The 19472-nt window shown below is 37.3% G+C and overlaps 1 long non-coding RNA gene across 1 annotated transcript in view; it reads left to right on the top strand.

Moving 5' to 3' along the window:
• Positions 1 to 19472, top strand: part of LOC111091357 — a 135308-nt gene that overhangs the window by 8935 nt on the left and 106901 nt on the right. The window contains exon 3 of the long non-coding RNA XR_005355200.1: positions 5368 to 5537. This is a non-coding gene — a long non-coding RNA (uncharacterized LOC111091357). The remainder of the gene's footprint in view (positions 1 to 5367; positions 5538 to 19472) is intronic.

Raw genomic sequence — 19472 nt, 5'->3', positions numbered from 1 at the left:
TGTGTCTCTGCCTCTCTCTCTCTCTCTCTCTCTCTCTCTCTCTCTGTGACTATCATAAATAAATAAAAATTAAAAAAAAAAAAAGAACCAGGTTTAAAGGGGCTGGAGAAAGACAGAGGTGGGGATTGGATTGCCTACGTTCTTCACCATCCCTCCCTCCAGACACACACACTTGTTGGTACCGCATCCCCATCCCTGCCTGGCGTTTAATAGTTAACATTCATAAGGAGCCATGGTTAGGGTGACTGTATTTGCCATCTTAACCAGGACACTTGAGAGTGAAAGGGAACGTATTTTTAATTATATGATGACTGGAATAAACAGGGACTCTCCACCACAAACCAGGGGGTAGAGCTCACTATGCATTCCGAGACACCTACTTTAACTTTTGCCAGACAGGGCACCCACAGGCATAGGTCCTAGGCCCATTTAGATAGAACCTGAGCTAGACCCCCTCTCTGGGCTATGTCTACCGTCCCTGCTCTAGGATCAACTGAAGTAAATGATGAAAGACTTGGATTCAGATATATTTAATGAACAACTGCGTTAAAGTGAATGTCTAAATACCTGGGTTCTTTTCTTTTGTAAATAAATAAAGATAAGAATAAAATTCAGTGATATTTATTTCATTATAATCAGAAAACATCCTTAAGGAGTCATCTAATAAAGAGAGAAGACTACGTTTCTTGAGTGATTTTTAAGCAGTTTTCCTTCCAGTAGAAAAAAACTTGTTAGAAGCCGTTTTCACTATGTTCTTTTGTCTTTCCACCACCCTAGCCTTGTTCTTTTCTTTCCCATCCCTTCCACCACTGATACATGCATGCACATCGATATATGTACACATACATACATGCAATTATACATACATAATTATACATATACATCTGTATATACATATATAGATGCGCATGCAATGTATACTTTATTATCTATAGATTAGAATCTTCTGTGCACATTTCACAATGTGCATATTTCTAATTATATGATTTTTTTAAAGATTTTATTTGTTTTTTCATACACAGAGAGAGGCAAAGACATAGGCAGAGGGAGAAGCAGGCTCCATGTAGGGAGCCCGATGCAGGACTTGATCCCGGGACTCCAGGATCACGCCCTGGGCCAAAGGCAGGCGCCAAACTGCTTAGCCACCCAGGCATGCCTTATATGCTTTCTTTCTTTTTTTATTTTTCTTTTTTTTTTCCTTATATGCTTTCTTATGGGAGAATTTTCTTTTTTTAATTTATTTTTATTGGTTATTGGTGTTCAATTTGCCAACATATAGAATAACACCCAGTGCTCAACTCATCAAGTGCCCCCCTCAGTGCCCATCACCCAGTCACCCCCACCCCCCGCCCACCTCCCTTTCTACCACCCTTGTACGTTTTCCAGAGTTAGGAGTCATGGGAGAATTTTCTTCGGAGTTTTTGAGCCAATATTCATGATATACAAGTTCTGAACATCTTTTTTTTTTTTTTTTTTTTTTTTTGGTTAAGGTAAAATGTAGAGTGAGATGTCTTGGAAAAATTATCACTGAAAGACATAGGATAAATTATTCTCATGTTGTTTATTCGAATAGTTCTTGAGAATTTAGAATGCGCCAGGCATGATGCTTTGAGCTACACTTATATTCATGAACAAGAGAGTTTTTCATCTCCTTCAAGGAGTTCATAGTCTAGTGGGGAGTCTAGTTAATGTACATCAAATGCATTAATGTCATTACATTTCTTTAGTTGTTTGTGTGGTCTTAAACAAATTCTTTTAATTTTACCCTTTAATATTTTTCCTGTATTTTCAGGAGAAACAGCAAGCAAACAAATATAAAATTGTAAAATTACAAGTGCTATTAAAGAAGTGAACAGTGAAGTCTTAGTAAAAAATAGGGAGGGAAACACATAGATAAGTTTGTAAGGAAAGTTGTTTCTAAGCAGGTGCCATTGAAGCTAGATTTGATGGATAAGAAGGAGCCAAACTTGAAAAATATGTGAGAAATAGCAGAGCAGAAGGAGGTTACAACATGTGCTAATGTCCTGAGGCAGAATGGATCTTGAAGTATTCCAGGAAGTAAAATGAGGCCAGTGTGGGTGCAGCATATTAGAAGAGGAGAAAATGACATCAGGTGAGTTCAGAAAGGAAATGATACCCTGCAGAGGCTTGTAAGCTACAGACAGGGGTTCCGTATCTAAGCAAGTGAATTATATTCAAAGAGTAGAATGTTGGAATTTGAGATTTGGGGGGTTTTAGTGATGATAAGATCCAGAGAAGCTTTGGTGAAGTAGAGAAAAAAAAGCAAAACTCCGTGCAACTTGTGAATTTACATAGCTGGATCACATTGTCTTGCTATTAGATTTTAAAAATCTACATTTCATCTGCATCATTGTAGCCAATGATTATAACTTAGCTCATCAATAAATATGAACAAGAAACAAATATCTATGATCATACATATTACTAGTAAAATGAAAAGAAAGAATTCAGGCAACCATTTGCCTCATTCTCTGCTTCTTTTCAAGGGCTGACTTTGGTAATTTTTATTCCAAAAACCTTGTATTTCATATCAGTTGAACAAAGCTCAAGTAACACTTTAAAAAAAATAAATAAATGAGCCAATGCATTATTAAAGCTAGAATTTAACTAATACAACTGGAATCAAAAACAGTTATCCTTTTTGAATTTACTCTTTGTCAGCAAAGCAAAATGCTACGTATACGTGGACAGAAATAATGTGTTCAATTTCTTAGATTCTAAGACTTAGAAAAATTTTGAAAGCAATGACGTGTGATTCCTTGAATGAGCTTTAGGAATAATAGGAATCTCTAAACAAATCAAGCTGTGAACCACTTAGGTAATGCAGTTTTTCAGACCTTTACCTCCCAGAATGGTGCGGTGAAGAAAGCTGTTTCAGAATTCAGAGTTTTAAAACATAGAGTCCCCCTTACCCACAGTTTTGCTTTCTAAAGTTTCAAGTTACATAGGGCCTACCCTCTGTCAGGAACCAGATGATCCTCCTTCTGACAAATCATCAGGTCACTAGTTTCCTGATGCTACGTCATGATGCCTGTATCATTCACCTTACTTCATCCATAACGTAGCATTTTATCAGCTCACATCATCACAACAAGAAGAGTGAGTATAGTACAATGAGATGTTTTGAAAGAGAGACCACATTCACGTAACTTTTATTATAGTATATTGTTATAATTGTCCTATTTCATTACTAGTTATTGTTAATCTCTTACTGTGCCTAGTTTGCGAATTAAATTTTGTCAAATGTATGTATGTGTAGGAAAAAACATAGTATATGGATGGCTGGTACTGTGTGAGGTTTTAGACATCCACTAGGGATCTTGGAAGATACCCTCTGCCGATAAAGGGGGACTTCTGTAATTTTAAAGTAGTCATATGATGCAGCACCCCTTAACCAAATATAATAACAAAATATATGACTGATCATGCTAAATCAGGTAAAGAAAGACTAAATAGCCCCATGTCAATTCAGGTCAGTTTTGTCACCCAGTAGTACGACTTGCAAAAAAGTTTTCAGTTTTCAAATTTTGGGAACTCAAAATTGTAGATAAGAGATTGTGCAACTGTACACTCTAGGCCCGTTCAGTGTGTTTAAAAAAAAAATCTTAGTTTAAATCAAAGCTCATAATCCCAATGATCATGAACAGAGTTACAATTTGGAAATGGCCAAACTGCCAGTTTTGGTCCCTAATGAATTAACGTACATCAGATGCATTAATGTCATTACTTTTCTTTAGTTGTTTGTGTGATCTTACACAAATTCTTTCAATTTTACCCTTAAATATTTTTCCTGTATTTTCCTTCTTCAGAATAGAGAAAAGTTATGTTATTTTGGGAAACATATTTTGAAGCAGTACCTTACTAGACTTTTTATTTTCCAAATGTTTTAATATTATATCTGTAGCAGAGATTATAGGAATGCTTGCTTCAGAACACATTACCCATTGTGGGACAATTTCAGATTTCATTTATCCATTACAAGCAAAGTGGCATTTTCAAGAAAGGTCATTCATGGCAGCAATTTGTGGCTGTTGGTGTGGCCGAGACCACTGAGTAGCCAATATCCATCCTCTCTTTTTTTCTTATTCATAAAATCCAATTTTATTTTGGGTTTGCCACCCAAAACTATTTGGCACACAGTTTTAGCCCTTGAGATTTAGGCAGACGTGGTTTGGTGGAGCTTCTGAGAAAGCATTGACAGGACCCTGACTCAGCGGGTGGGACCTTTTGCTCCTTACCTTTACCCTTCTTCCTGCTTGGGGTGTGGTCACCACACCTGGGTGGAGTCGCCAGCTCTTTGACAACCCAGAAGGTTGCTCCTGGCTAAGGGCAGCATTCCAGGAGGAAGGAAACTAGGTCCTTGGGAACTTTCATTCCATCTGGACTTCTTCCCACATAAGGGCAAAATAAAACCACTAATGTGTCCAAAGCACTGTTTTGTGGTGTCTCTTCTTCATAGCTGATGCAATTTCTAGTACAATCAATGTGAGTAATCTTCAAAGTATTTTCTTTGTTAAAATCAGCTACTTTTTAACTGCTGTATATACTAGATTGAGAAGGGGAACAAGGGGACTTTATGGAATGTAAGAAATCTTCCATCTTAATCTGGGTTGTGGCTACATATATATAAGACAGGCACATTCATATGTATATGTGTGTGTCATATATGTATGCATATGTGTGTAAAAGTTATTGAGCTATACATTGATTAGTACACTAAATATGTTTTACAGTCTGTATGTTATCATTCTCTCTCTCTTTTTTAAAGTAGGTTCCACACTCATCCTGGAGCCCTAGGCAGGGCCTGAACCCATGACCCTGAGATCAAGACCTGAGCCGACATCAGTCAGATGCTTAACCGACTGAGCCACTCAGGCACCCTGTATGTTATCTCTTAATTAAAGAAAATATTTTAATTATTAGAGAGTGATAGGAACCAATAATTTGCATATAGACATGGTAAAAGAGTTGGACAGATATAATTCTTTTAAAGATACCCAGTAACCTCTAAGTGCCTAAGACAACTACTCATTTCTCTTATTGAAAATTAGTTCTCCTAGGGCAGCTGGGTGCTCAGTGGTTGAACGTCTGCCTTTGGCTCAGGTTGTGATCTCAGGGTCCTGGGATCAAGTCCTGCATTGGGCTCCCTGCAGGGAGCCTGCTTTTCCTTTGCCTGTATCTCTGCCTTTCTCTGTGTGTCTTTCATGAATAAATAAAATCTTTAAAAAAAATAGTTCTTCTATATTTATATGTTACCCCATAATCAAGTTGCTGGCAAGTATTCTAGAACTGCATATTACATCACTTTTCACTCTCTTCATATTCTTTTTCTTTTATTCTTGACAGCTAGATGCATGCCTCCTTCAGCAGCAGCCATTTTCATTGTATGAACCCTAAATCTTGGGCGATCTCAGCTGGTACTCAAGCTTCTCATTCCTTATATGGCTTATCAGAATTCAAGACTCTCTGATGACTGACCTATTGTGGACCTATGGACATGAAATGTCCATTTTTAGGTTAGTAAACCTAAACCCTCACTTGGAGTTTTCTTGTAGTATGCTATAGGAAGTATCATGGTAAAAATACAACAAAAAGGAATTTTTCATCTAGTATTCAATATGAAAGTTATTCTTTTTGTTATTAAAAAAAAATCCCAGGACTATAGAGGGCCCAGGCCCCTCCATGACCCCTGTGACTCCCAACTGCAGATTAGTGATGAAAGAAACCCTATACTCATGTACTGACAGAGACTATCCTGCTGAAAATTTAAGCCTTGTATAAATTTGAGGTAAAAGAGCAACTGGAATCTCCGGAGCAATAGAACGACAGTTGGTAAAGACTCTTGCTTAAAGTATGCACCTTGAATAATTATAGAAAGAGAAATGAAAATTTTCTGTAAGAAATCATTAAAGCTTCCATATGAGAAAGATCATTTACTGTTATGGAACATGAATTATTATTGGGAAAAAAGTCAGCAAATAATGCAGGCCTGGGATGACAAAGGAAGAAGAGTTTAATGAGATCAAATCATAAATAATTTCCCTACCTATATCTAGCTAAGGATTCTTAGAACTCCTTAGTGGGGGGTGGGGGAAAATGGGGGTTGATTTTCATGATGGAATCTATACAGGTGGCTTATTGTATTTTAATGTTTAGGTCAGTTACTGGTAATGAATTTTACTGAATTTCATTGTATGGCATTAAAAGTACACTTCAGGGGCAGCCCGGGTGCCTCAGGGGTTTAGCACTGCCTTCAGCCCAGGGCCTGATCCTGGAGTCCCAAGTCAGGCTCCCTGCATGGAGCCTGCTTCTCCCTCTGCCTGTGTCTCTGCCTCTTTCTCTCTCTCCTTTCTGTGTTGCTCATGAATAAATAAAATCTTTAAAAAAATTATTTTAAAAAAAGTACACTTTAGGCATTGTTGTAAGTTAGATTTTGGGACTGAATAGCCCTCAATTGACAATTGCAATAGAAATTCTGGTGCTCAGAGTAGGTGGTGCAGAGAAACAGCTTCCCTTAAAAATCTGCTTTTACAAGGCTTATTCCTGTGTGTCTGGATTAACACCTTATTGTACCACGCATTGGGAAGCAGGGGCCTTTCTCTTGCTAGTAAGGGTAACTAGTAAAAGAGGCAGTTCTTGGGATCCCTGGGTGGCTCAGTGGTTTAGTGCCTGCCTTTGGCCCAGGGCATGATCCTGGAGTTCTGGGATCAAGTTCCACATCAGGCTCCCTGCCTGCGTCTCCCTCTGCCTGTGTCTCTGCCTCTCTCTGTGTCTCATGCATAAATAAATAAGATCTTAAAAAAAAAAAAAAAAAGTAAAAGAGGCAGTTCCTACAAAGCTGGATTGCTAGTGTAATGACTCGCTTTGACTTGACCATTGAAAGAAGCATTATTTTATATATATATATGATGTAAATATATTTTTATAACCAGCAGACTCTTATCTTATGTCAAATCTAGCTTTCAGATTTTCTTATTGATAAAAATAGTCTAAATGACCTTCAATTTTTTCTTATATATTAATTTCTTCTGTTGTATTCATCCCTCCCCCCCCCCCCCCAAGATGGTAAGGGTAATATAAACTCAATTCCAGACATTTGGAAAATATGGAAATATGTAATAAAGAATATACTAACCACTTGTGATTCTGCCTCTTTGGATCTTTTTCCAATGTCTTTCCTTGTACTTCTTTTTGTGTTGGCAAACTTTCAGAATAAAGGGTGCCAAGTCAGGGATCCCTATTATATAACTGAACAAGTGTATATATAATAGCAGTCACAAAAATAACTCAGACAGAAGTGATTACATAATTAACACAATTGAACCTTACTTTGACAAATGGCAGAGATTTTGCAAGAGGCATTAGAAAACTATCCCCCCTTATATGGCCTAAATTATTTGTAAAATCACAGATAGCACAAATGCAGACTACTTTGTGTGTAATAATCAGATTGCTTGCTTTCTAAAAAACTTACCAGGATCACTGGAGTTGAATGAATTGGGTTGCATGGGAGTAAAGAGTGAATACTGAACAGAGGGGTAACTTTGGAGCATGAAACACTTGGAAAACAAGGAAAGACAGCCAATGGGCAAAAAAGATGATAAGAGATTCATTGGGGATGAGGGACAAGAGGATCAGAAGAGGAGGTGGAGCATAAGATAATGTGAGATGGTGCCATACATAGGGTGTCTAGGTCATTTATAGTAAACCCAGGACATTTTCAAGAATGAAAATGGTACTATTAATAATTTCCCTGGTGCAACAGGCTGGATTATAGAGGGAAAATCAGGAAATATGGTTATTTTAGATCAACTTTTTATAAATAAGCCTACAGCCCTGATGGCAGCCAACTGCTTGCTATCTTTATTATATATATAAGTTCTTTTTTTTTTATATGATAAGTTCTTGATATAACATTCCTTAATTTTTGACTCACCATCATTTACGTCTCATCAGTTTTCACTAGCAAAAGAAAATGCCAGGTGGGTGTTATTTATCCTTACTGAGGGTTCTTTAAAGAGGTTGCTTATCCAGGAGTTAGTGTAAAATGTTGATGGGGCCAAGATTGGGTTTCAGTCATCATGAGATTGAGTTAGTCACTCTATTTTAGGGGTCAGACTTCATTCTCAGAACTGCTAGTAAAGATCTGTACTATTGGCTATTTATTTTATGGTAATTTTAAGCCAGAAGCTGGCATACCAGACTCTTGGCTTTGCTTCTCTGAAGAGATTGTTGCAATATATTCACTATCCTCCTAGAAGTCTTAATATGTAGTTTTCAGTAACAATATCTTAAACTATGTGCATCTTCAGATCAGCATGCTGTGTCCATTGTACATATTTGGAAACCAATACATTGAACGTCAATTTGCAAACCATAATTTGAGGAGTACTTAAAATAGGAAATAAGGCTCAATTCCTTTCTATTTTGAACTGATTCTGAAGCACTGCTTCCGGATCTGCTTTTACTCTGGGGCTGAACTGTTCATTGAGAACTGCAACCCTTTCAGCTTAGAACTCAAGCTGAGCATGTTGCTGGACTTTGTGTTCCCAAAGGAACCCCCAAAACATCCCTTTGTCAGTCTGAGGCCCCTCAGAGTCAGCACATGGCACTTGGAACCATCAGAACAGGTTTATTGTAGCCAAATCTCTCCCTAATGTCTCTCTTTTTCCCCATGGCCTATACATCAAAATAGGACTCAGACTGGCTGGACTCTCCACCTGAAGATGTCCCCAAGGAGCCCTGGGTACATGATAGAAAGAGGGGGAAACTTGGAGGAGGAGAGGCATTGCTTCGAGACTTTCTTCTCTTACTGGCAGGAGGCAGTGCTCCAGGGCTAGCTCTCCGGCAGTGGACTGGGGTAGGGTTGCACATCCCATTACAGAGATCATCTGCTCCCTTGGTTTTTTTTTTTTTTTTTTTTCCCTTGGTTTTTAAAGACTACCATCTGGTGGGATTTTTTAAATGAGAGACTCTGGTGTCTGAGCTCTCTGTGACAATTTAAAACATTTTCATTTAAACAATAATTTAAAAGTAATAAGCATATTATGGCTCATCTAAAGGACCTCCCTACAGTCAAGTGCTACTCTGCAATTTTAGTCTGTTTTTATAATTGAATTAGCACCAAGCCATTCTAGTTTAATCAGATAACTAATGAGGAAAGACCCAAAGCAGACTTAATATGTAAATGATGTGTTTATACCAAGTGAAGGCGTAATGTCACTACAAGGTGTATGAACAAATGGTTTACAGTAATTTGGATGAAACACAGTGATGAAGCAATGTGTCGTGCAGTACCTGATTTTCACCTGACTGTCCTAGTATCAAATTCATGCCACAAGTGGTGATGAGGAATGCAATATTTTCTGCCACATAAAATTAAGACTTGTAATTTAAAACTTACTGGTTTTATTGTTTGGTTTATATTCAATTTATACATTGGTATTTTTATAGTTACATAAGCCCTGTAAGTATAAGGAGTTTATACCTACTTGTATCTGTGCATAAGGATGATTAAAAGCATGGACCCAGAGGACAAATTTCCTGGGTATCAATCTTAGCACTGCCACCTACTAGCATAGTAATCTTGAGAAAGTCACTTAACTTCTTTAATTTCTTCATCTGAATAGGGAAATAAAATAGTATATACTATTATTGTGAGGAGTAATGGAATACATGTAAATTATTAGACTAGTATCTGGGGATGCTAGATATTCCTACAATAAAATAATTTAGCTCAGTAACTTAAGATCCCAAAGTGTGAGAAGCCTGCTCTATCAGATAAAGCATAAAGAAAAATAAGTGACATTTATATAGCACATTAAGTTTATAAAGTACTTTTTCATTTGCATTATTCCACTTGGTATTCAACATCTAACCTGAAAGCTATGTAATATTTTTTATCATTTTAAGGATGAGGAGATTAAAGCTTTGAAAACATGATTGTGGCAAGAGCTTGTATTTTTCTTCCTCATGGAGAACAAAGGGATATTTTGTAATTAAGTATTTTCCCATTTTCTTTTGGGTTGCTAGGAAGCCCAGAGCTAATTTGTAATTTAGTACACATTGGTACTTGTGAAAGACTTACTGGTCTCAACATCTATGTTACACTTTCTCTTCTCACCTTGATTTTCTATTCTAATTTATATTTTCCCTGATTCTGAAATTTTATGTGTATTATTTTATTATTTGTAATTTTTATAATCTGCCTCATATACATTTTGGAAAATTTTGAGCCATACATAAATAAACTGACTCATGGTAAGATTCAGGTCTTGACCTGAGTTCTTTTGGCTTCATGGGGAAGTCATATTTATTGAGCATTAGTGTGACTTGGTGCTTTATATTCATTATCTCATGTAATTCACACAATAATTAATGTGAGGTATGTTGTTGCTGTCTTTATTTTTATTTTTAATTTTTATTTATTTATGATGGTCACAGAGAGAGAGAGAGAGGCAGAGACATAGGCAGAGGGAGAAGCAGGCTCCATGCACCGGGAGCCCAACGTGGGACTCGATCCCGGGTCTCCAGGATCGCGCCCTGGGCCAAAGGCAGGCGCCAAACCACTGCGCCACCCAGGGATCCCTGTCTTTATTTTTAGATGAAGACTTTGGACTTATAAAAGTTTCAAGACTTTCCAAAGGTTAATAAATACTGTTCTAATTTTTGGTCCTATATATTGTTCTTAAACAAAAATATGAGCTTCCTCTTCTAAATTCTGCCCTGTTGGTAAGGGTTTAGTTGTATCAATCTCCATACTCTTTCTTCTCCCTGCCCCCCCACTTATGGCTTTGCCAAGAACACAGTTATCCTTCCAACTACCTGCCACTTAGATATTTATCATATATATATATATATATATATATATATATATATATATATACTTTTTTTGTTAAAAAGAATACTCGATATAACAGAAATACCATAAATACCAAACAAAGATCCCCAACTTACCATGTGCTTAGTAGACTTTGAGGGTTTCCTAGAGCATAGTGAGCATAGTTGCTCTTTCTGTCACTGTCATATACTTGCCCAGAATCCCCACCTGCTTTCTTGAAAGAGAAAAAAAAAAAAAAAAAATTCAGAGACTAGTGCCCCAAGGGTTAGGTGGTGTGCAAATCTATTCTCCTTGATCCTGGCCAACTCTCATGTTTGTTTACTTGGGCTAGTTTTATATATATTTTTTAAAGGACTTAAAGATTGTCAATCAGATTGGCTCTTGTCACCATATTTTCTGGCTATTCCAAGCCTGTGACTGGATTGCTTCTCTAATTGGCAGCCAGTGGTGAAGTCAGCTATTGGTTAGAATAAGGCATGGGATTGGCTCTTGCCATTATGATCTAATCCATCTCATAAGGAGCCACAAGAAGTATCAGTAAGTATCATCCAGAGAATAGAGTAAATGACATTTGAGTTTCAGTTACCTTGCCATCATTATACACCAGTGTTTATAGTGTTTCCCAAATAGTGATGTTTTCCAAACCTCAGTCATTTGATTATCACCATTTTTGCCATATCCTCATATCACTTTTGCTATTATTTATTTAAATTTTCTTTAATGTAATAGCATTTTTACTTAAATATTTTTTAAAGGGAGACTCTATATTGCTATAATTAATGGGAGAACAGTTTCACTTATTATTAATAGAAGATAATCTTAAAACTAAATAAAATGACTGTGAAACAATAGTATTAAATTCTTTCCAGACTCAGGGTTTGGAAATTAGGAGGCCTGTCATTTATTTCTTACAATTATGTAAGCTATTACATAAACTATAGCATGGTATGCAATCAATATAATTTTTGTGCCATCATTTTCCTCATTTGAAAAAGCTTCAAAACCATTTACCATGGTATTTGTGAGGAAAGAGGAGAAATTTCCTGTGCCAGTTGCAGGCAGTCACTAGAGACTAAAGGGCATTGGGTTATGAAGTGAAGGAGCTAATAGAGGTTTGAAGGTACAGATAAAGTATCCACAGCATGATACAGACCTTAAACCAGAGGGTGTCATGTTTGACAAACTTGCCCTTTGGTTACACCTAGAAAATTAGCTGAACCCTACTTTCAAATTTTGAGTAGTTAAGATGAATAAAGAAAAGCAAAAACAGGGTAAGATCTTAGAATAAAGAGCTTAGGCGCTTTTCAAATGAAGGTAAGAATCACAGCAGTGGAGAAATTAAAAGAGTGGAAGGAAAAAGGATAACATAATTTGTCAGTGTTAAAAATTACAACTCCTGATTCCTAAGCAAAATTCTCCTTCAGATGATACTTCTAGATTAATCTATTGACTTTGAAAATATATGCACATCCTGAAGAGTTCCTTTATTTTTTTATGAGCTTATAAAATACACGAGCTGCTCAGGTCATAGCTACATTTGTGGATACTATTGGTCACTAGGATGAAAGACCTAGAAGGAGTCTCTTAGGAAAAGTACACAGATCATGGAACCATTCTAAATATCATTTGTTATTCAAGAAAATTTTAAATAAATTGTTTATTGTCCAAATATAGGGATTATATTATGAAAGCCCTGATAAAATTATCATTGGGAAAGATTATCTGACACATTCTTTCAGTGATTCAGCTGCCAAGAATGCAAGAATATAACTTGGTTAAACCTTGGATAACTTGTGATTTATTTTGGAAAAAAATATATGGAGTAAAAAGTGAAAATTGCTAGTTAGATATTGTGGCAGCTCTATGAATTAGGCTGAGTAAAAGGAATGTTTACAAATAATTAACAAAGGAAATAAGCTGCAAAGATGACATAGTAGCAATAAAAAAGTTAGAAAGCGTCTTTAAATCAGTTGAGCAAGATTTGGGGTGTGAATAGGTATGATGATAGTAACAGTAAGAATAAGCAGAGCAAGACATCAACTTGAAACTATCACAGGGATATGCTGCTGTGAATATTCAGTAGGGGCACATCTTCATTAAGTGTGGATAGGGAACAGTCAACATACATGTTATCTTCAGATTAGATTGCTTCCTAGAAAGACAAATGGGAAGTTCAAAAACTTCAGTGATTAACATCTTTGGATACCTATGAAAAAGAAACAAATTTTATTTATCTTTTTTTCTCTTCTGCAAAGCAACAAAAATCCAATTTTCCTATCAATTTAGGTCCCGTAGGTATAAATGTGGTTCTAGGCTCACATCATTCTGAAGGGCAAGGAATCCTTCGGGGGTATGGGGAGTTTTCAAAACTTTCTGCTACTTCAAACTAAAAAATTGGATTTAAGTTCAAGATTTCTGGATGTTTGAAATCTTAAAATCAACATTTTAAAGAAGATTGTTGAATTTTCCAGCTTTCTAGGGATGTTTACCTACCATGATTCAATTTTACCATCTCCTCAGGATGAATAGGCTCCAGGTGTGGAATGTGCCTTGGTGTTCAGTAGGCTCTCAATGAAATATTAGCAAATTTGACTTGGAGAGAGTCAACTTTCTCAAAAATATAGGTATAAGCATGGAAATCCAATCACCTCCAAAGGTCCTCTAGTCACTAATGGTATCCACGTGGTCTTGGAGCTATCTGATTCAAATCTATAGGGCTAAGGCCAGACAAAGTAAGCTGGGCTTGGAACGGGGGAGAAGACCACTGCCATAGCCAGGGGATTTAAATATTATGATCTTGCCTGGATATGTTAGAACGTGACCCAAGAATGGTCTTTGTCCCTCAAACTTCTGGGTATCCTTAAGGATCAATGGTGTTTCATTCAAGGAGTCTTTCAAGGTATACATATTTTATTGAGTCTAACATACATACTAAAAACATACAAATTGATGAAATTTTACAAAATGAATAAGACCCAGATCAAGAAACAGAATAGTATTGAAATTGTGGAACCCCCCCCCTTTATGTCCCTTCTAGTTATTCCTCCATGAGTGACCACTATTTTGACTTGTAGTACCATACACTAGTTTTGTCTATGTTTGAACCTTGTATATAAACAGAATCATACATGTTGTATGACATAGTGAGAGGCAGTGAGATGTTTGTGAGATGCAGTGCTGCTGCATGCTTGCAGTTCACTCATTGCCATATAATATTTTACTTTTGAATATACTATACTTTATTTCTCATTTCTACCATTAGTGGACAGTTGGGTAGCATTCTGATCCCTTACTGAACAAATCTGGTCCAGAAGTTCGGCTTCTGGACTTTAAAGAAACATTTCTAAAGTTGGTTTAAGTGTTGAGGAAGGCTTAGTACTACCTGGACTAGAGACTTCTCTGAAGGATGAGTTATTATCTGAGGAGGGATTCAGGTTTATCATCGGAGTTTGCCACAAGTTCTGTAAGAGGAAGTGAAGAATATTATTCATATATTGGAATTTTGTTGAGGTCTTTTAAGCATGATCAAATAGTCATCCTCCACACATGTCTATAAGGTAATTTCCTACCTTTCCTTAAATGAAGTTATGTGTGCCCTGGAATTTTGTAAATTGCAGAGCCTGTTATCCAACATTGCTACCCTGAAAAATCCAGAAATTATCATTATTTTTTATCACTATTCTAAAAAGAATATAAAGACCTTTTCTTGAGAGGATGGGAAGGCCTGGTAACTTCTCATAAAAGTATCTGTGTCTTACATTTAGTCTCCAAGAGCTTGAGCCTTCAATATAAACCCTTCCATGGGGAACGGCTGGTTTTGGCACTACATGTAGTCTCCCGATATTATGACATGGTGGTTGATCATGGCCAGGTGTGTGAATATTAATTAGAAGAAATATAACGGGGGAGCCCAACACTGGACACTACTGTGGCAAAAGTAAGAATACCCTCAACCATAATTACAGTATCTGTAGGACTCTGAAATTATTATTGACAGAAGTTTTAGGTTTCTGCAAGAAGCACAGACAGTTAAATACTGATCAGACTCTATTTCTTTTCCTGTTTGGCATTTGGAAACACTAATAAAAGCTTGCCTTTGAGTAAGCACTTGGTTTTTTGAACAATCTGTTGGTGCCTTAAGATGGAATTGGTTCCAAAAAAAAAAAAAAAAAGATGGAATTGGTTCCTCCCTCCTTCTCTTCCTTCCTTTTTTCTTTCCCTTTCATTAGGCCACTTTTTCTATCCATTCTCCTCCCCTGAAAGAGGCAGTTGCTGTGGAGATGGCAGTCCCTGGGGTTGAGCAGGCAACCAACATGGTAGATAGATCAATTACATGCAGGTAGATTGAACAAATAAATAAACACATTGAGGATCATGGGAGTCAGGTTTCTTACCGTTGGAGAAAGAACTTACTAATATGGAAGGAGGGAGGCTGGAGAGAACCCCGACATGCTGGATTGGAATTGAAAGTATTGGTGTGTAAACTAATGAGTTAAAAATAAGTATATACATAGATAGATATATAGAGAGAGGTATGTTTATGTATGTTTGTCTATGTGTACACATGCATATTTTTCCTACTTCTCAGAGGTTTAGAAACAATGACATCTCAGTAGAAATAAGAATACTGAGTGCTTAGATCTTGGTTTCCAAATATCAACATCCACTAAAAGGAAACAGTTCTTGTTGGAAATGGTAGGTTCCGGAGCTGAGACAGAGAAAATACAAGATGATTTGGATAACCTGTTGTTCAAGAGAGTAAGGAAATACAGAATTATAAACACTTGTCAAAGGATGTCAAAGCTAGTTTGAAGGGATACCCATTGGCCAAATATGGATCATTTTGAACCTCAAAGTACATAAGGATAGTAACAGAGTACAACACATTAAATAAAATAGGCAGCCCCGGTGGCACAGTGGTTTAGCGCCCCCTGCAGCCCGGCGTGTGATCCTGGCGACCCGGGATCGAGTTCCACCTCCAGCTCCCTATGTGGAGCCTGCTTCTCCCTCTGCCGGTGTCTCTGCCTCTCTCTAAGCCTCTCATGAATAAATAAATAAAATTTTAAAAAATAGGATACAAATGTCGATACAGAGATAAACAAACCAATAAACAGAAGAGAAAGCTTTTCCTTACAGTAGAATGCCAGATTTTCTATAAATTTAAAATTATTTCAAAAAGGTATTCTATGTAGTACAAGAATGTGGTGTTCATAACACAGATATAGTTGCAAAATTATATAGTTTTAAAACAATAACAAAGTATCAACATGATTTAAAGAAAAAATGATCACAGAAACACAGCTCATGGATGAGATGAAATGGCATATTTTATTTTTCAGTAGGAATGTGTTTTTTCCCTGTGGACTGAGAATTCCCAGCAGAGCTTCCTTCCATGCTGCCACCTACTGACAGGAGTACCTCACTTCAGCAAACCCCATTCCTAGCAAGAAAAATGAAGGGTTATATTATCATTTCCTTTGGGAAATGAGGGAGAAGGCAAAATAAGTATTGAACTATTTATTCATTAGATAAGAAGTTGTTGGACTTTAAAAAGCAGGAGAGAGAGAAAAAAAGAGAGAAAAAGGAAGGGAGGGAGGAAGGGAGATGGAGAGAGAGAGAAGAAAGAGAACCTTATCGCTTGTTGGTGCCCCCACGTGCAAATATGCAGGTCCTTCTGAATGTGGGCTTGGACCATTTGGATGAATGTGGTGGCTCGAAACCTCTCTCCTCACTGGCATAGGCTCAGTTTGGTGCGATTAGCGGGTGGAAAAGGACACGAGAACTGGGCCCGACAGTACTCCCCAGCTAGCAGGGGGCAGAATTTTTGTTCACCACATGGTATGAAAATGCTCTCAAGCTCTGGTCCCTGTTTGCGGTGCCAGCCCTGTTTCCCAGCACACTCCCAGTCTGGGCTCCAGCCATACAGAATCACTTGTAGTTCTAGAATATGGTATATTCTTCAGGATGTGGCAATCTGTTTTAAGCTTCTGAGTATCTGAATTCTCTTCCTGAAACACCCTGGTGGCAGGGACTTTTGGAACAAAGAGGCCCTGGTGGGCCTCCTGTCTACTGAGTCATACTGGCTCTGTAGTCCTTACTGCCAGGTGCTGCCACTCATCATGACAGCCCACGCAGAATAAACCTGTGCTCTGTTGACTGTGACCATGGGGTTGGAATATCTGCTTGCCAGACTAAACTGCCATTGAACCCTGGGCCTCCAACTAGCGCTCTCCATACTGGTGATTATTTAATGTTTGTCTTTGTCTTTAGTCTCTTGGAAAGCAATGCCTCTGTCTTGCTGACTGCTCTGGTTTTGGACTTAGCACAGTACCTGGAACATGACACATACTCAGTAAATGTTTAGACTTAATTTCTGAGCATCTAGGGAGGGATCTGTTCTTCCCCTGTCTGTCCCATGTGGTTGGTGGGGTAACTTCAGATCCCAACCCCTTCCAGTCCGTTTTGCCACCTGGAGAAACTGTGACTTGCCTGGCTCTGTTCTGCTGTTAGATAGCTACATAGATGGCATTAGAGATCAGATTTTGATTACCCGAACCATTAATTACAGTTTGAAAAAAACAGATCCCTGGCAAACAGCCTTATGATTCTTATTAAGGTTGTAAAGGATGTTTGACAAGAGTTTGGATCTGACCAAGAATATTGAAAATATTGAGAGACAGAAAATAATCAATTACTTAAATAATTAAAATGATTAATAATCATAGCTACTATTATCCAATGTTAGGTACTGTCCTAAGTATTTCATATGCATTAACTCATTTAATCCTTGTAGTAACCACACAAGTAAGGGATTCTTATTATACCCATTTTAATGGTGAAGAAACAGCCATTTGAGTAACCTGTCCAAGGTCAAGTAAAATGCTAAGCTGGGATTCAAACTGGGGGAGTCTGGCTCTAGAGTCTTGCTTGTAACCTCTGTACTGTTCTGCATTTCAAAACTGCAAAGCTTAATACTCTGGAAGAAAATACGGTGTGACAGAGACAGAAAATTAATATTTTTCAGTTTAAAATTGCAACAACAACCAAAAACAACTGGCCAGGCAAGGCTTGACCTCAGACGTCAACATACCAAAACATAGGGTAGGGATAAAAGTAAAAAAGACTTTAAATTTTAGTATGCTTATAAAACCAGCAGACCAAATTACATTCAACTTTTGTGTTCCCTTCCTGTCCACATCCATATACATAACCATAAGCATGACAGATACAATTTTGAATTCTGCCTTTTTCATTTAACACTGTCATAACCATTTCACCATTGTGCTTTTTAATTGTCAAGACAATGATACCATATTACAGTTTCTATTTGGATTTTTCATTAACTCATTGAAGATTTTTTCCCATGTTTGTTTACAAATGGGGTATTCACTATGTAAATTATTTATTTATACCTTTGCCCATTTATCTCCTAAAATCTTAACTTTCCTTTTTAAAAAATTTTATTTATTTGAGAGAGAGAGAGAGAGAGAGAGCACAAGCAGGCAGAGTGGCAGGCAGAGGGAAAGAGAGAAGCGGGCTCTCCACTGAGCAGAGAGCCTTGATGTGGGGCTTGGTTTTAGGACCCTGGGATCATGACCTGAGTGGAAGGCTTCCCACTGAGCCACCCAGGAGCCCCTTAACTTTTTTCTTATAAATTAGATCCCTTTTTGCAATATAGACATTATTTATTACCTTCTAATGACAAGATAAAATTCTACTTTCTGTAGCTTTTCACCATTTAAAAATATGTATATAATTTACACACTAGGTTCATTTTTGTGTAAAATATGAGCACAGATAAAAACTATATTTTCATATTATACAGTTTCTTCAATAATATATATATTTTAAGATTTTATGTATTTATTTGAGAGAGAGAGAGGGAACATGAGAGGGGTGAGGGTCAGAGGAAGAAGCAGACTCCCCACTGAGCAAGGAGCTTGACATGTGGCTCAACCCTGGGACTCTGGGATCATGATCTGAGCCAAAAGCAGAACCTCAGAATGCTAACCCACTGAGTCACCCAGGAGCCCCTTTTTCACCAATATTATTAGCTCAGTTTCCTCACCTTTGATCCCTCTCTCCTGTTTTTATCTCTAGAAATCATAGACATCTAGAAATTGTAGACATTCCTAGGATGAGATGCATGACCAGAATGTGGTAATTAAAAGACATAGTTTATGAACACCATACTATCAGATCTGAATATTGGAAAGGAGAATAGCAATACATTTACTCATTTGTTGCATACATTGAGTACCTACTGTGTTCCAGGTGCCATTTTAGATGCTTGGGACATACCAGAAATGAAAGAGTAAATCACTGCCCTGTGAAGCTTACACACTTGTAGTAGGAATCGAAGTAAATAAAAATAATAAACCTTGTTAAAAGATGATCAGTGTGATAGAAAAAAAATAAAACAAGGGATACCATTAGGAAGAGTCAGACTGGCCACAAAGATTCTAATTTTAAGTAAAGTTGATTGGAAAAGTTTCACTGTGAAGGAGGAGAGCGAATCAAGTACACAGCTGAAGGAAGAATATTCCAGGTACAGGAAATAGATGGCAAGTGCAAAGTCCCTGGGGCAGGAGCATACTTATTGTGTTTGAGG

The sequence above is a fragment of the Canis lupus genome, chromosome 2, assembly GCF_011100685.1.
Source record: "Canis lupus familiaris isolate Mischka breed German Shepherd chromosome 2, alternate assembly UU_Cfam_GSD_1.0, whole genome shotgun sequence".
Taxonomy (NCBI): Eukaryota; Metazoa; Chordata; class Mammalia; order Carnivora; family Canidae; genus Canis; species Canis lupus.
This window is presented reverse-complemented; position numbering and strand designations above follow the sequence as displayed.